Consider the following 2,033-nt stretch of genomic DNA (forward strand, 5'->3'; position numbering starts at 1 on the left):
CCCAGGAATTGAGAGAATACCCACTGAGATGTTTCAATAAATAGATGGCATGTTGGAGGCACTTACTAGTCTCTGCCAAGAAATTCGGCCAATTGACAGGAAGAGATCCATATTTACATCCATTCCAAAGAAAGGTGATCCCACAGAATGTGGAAATTATCCAACAATATCATTAATATCACATGTAAATAAACTCTTGTTAAAGATAATTTATAAAGAGTTGCAGCAGTATATTGACAGAGAACTTCCAGAAATGCAAGCTGGATGCAGAAGAGGATGTGGAACAAGAGATACCATTGCTGATGACAGAAGGATCTTGGCTCAAAGCAAAGAATATCTGAAAGATGATTACTTGTGTTTTATTGACTATGCAAAAACATTTGATTGTGTGTATTGTAACAAATTGTGGATAAAATTTAGAAGAATAGGAATTCCAGAACACTTATTTGTGCTCATGAGGAAACTGTACATAAACCAGGAGGTTATTGTTCAAACAGAACAAGATGATAACACATGGTTTAAAATCAAGGAAGGAGTGTGTCAGGGTTATATCCTTTCACCACACTTACTCAATCTGTATGCTGAACAAATAATTCAAAAAGCTGGACTATATGAAGAAGAACATGGCATCGGGATTGGAGGAAGACTCATTAAAAACCTGTGTTATGTGGATGACAGAACTTTGCTTGCTGAAAGTGAGGATGATTTGAAACACTTACTGATGAAGATTGAAGACTACAGTTTGCAGTATGAATTACACCTCAATACAAAGAAAACAAAAATCCTCACAATTGGATGAATAAGGAGTATCATGATAAATGGAGAAAAGATTGAAGCTATCAAAGACTTCAGAATATTTGGTTCTACAATCAACACCAATGGAAGCAGCAGTCAAGCTATCAAAAGTCATTAAAAAAAAAAAATACTTACTGCCCTCGAGGTGGATCTAACTCAGCAACCCCTCCTTGGTTTTCCGAGGTGGTATCAATATCGAAGTAGATGACCCAACCTTCCTTCAGAGGAGTGGCTGGTGGGTTTGAATCATCACATATTATTGAAAAAATCTGCTGCAAAAGACTTCTTTGAAGTGCTGAAGAGCAAAGATATTTCCTTGAAGTCTAAGATGTGCTTGACACAGGCCATGGTATTTTCAATCTCTTCCTATGCATTGTGAGAGCTGGAAAATGAAAAAGGAAGACCAAAGAAGAGTCAATGCTTTTAAAGTTGTGGTGTTGGTGAAGAATGCTGAAAGTACCATGGACTGCTTAAAGAACTAACAAATCCATCCTGGAAGAGGTGAAGTCAGAATGCTCCTTGGAAGAGAAAATGACCAGACTTCATCTCACCTACTTTGGTCATGTTGTAAGAAGGGACCATTCCCTGGAGAAGGATATCATGCTTGGCAAAGTGGAGGGACAATGAAAAAAGGGAAGGTCCTCAACAAGTTGGATTGACACAGTTGCTGCAATGATGAACTCAGCTATAGAAAAGATCATGGGGTTTTCACAGGACCAGGGAGTGTTTTGTTCTGCTGTACATGAGATTGTTATGAGTTGGAGAAGACTTGACAGCACCTAACAACAACAACAATACAGCAGCTCATATACACTTTGTCTCATGACATTGACTACAATTTAGCAACAGCTCCCTCCCTCTTCCTCACCATAGTTATCTCTTCCCTGTGTCCTTCCATCCCATGCACTGCACTCCTGCTCCCCGAACTGTCACCCTGCATATGCAGTCCTTCTCCAACGGTTGTTCTCTACAAGGAGTGTAACTACCTAATGTAAATGTTCGACTTATATGCCTGTCTTATGTTTGGCTGGAAGCCACAGGACAGGGTTAAATACCAGACCTGAAGGACAGTTAGGGGCTATAGTCTCACTTGTTCCATCAGACTCTAACAGACCAGCAAACCTGTTTTTTTTTTTTTTTTTTATGATTTTGAGTTTTGTCCCACATTGTTCTCCTACTCTATCTAGGATCTCCTACATAGATCCCCCTCCTCTACAACTGGTTGACAGTTGTAGCTA

Source organism: Orycteropus afer, unplaced genomic scaffold, assembly GCF_000298275.1.
Source record: "Orycteropus afer afer isolate SDZICR_OR568_19922 unplaced genomic scaffold, OryAfe1.0 scaffold00016, whole genome shotgun sequence".
In the NCBI taxonomy this organism is placed as follows: domain Eukaryota; kingdom Metazoa; phylum Chordata; class Mammalia; order Tubulidentata; family Orycteropodidae; genus Orycteropus; species Orycteropus afer.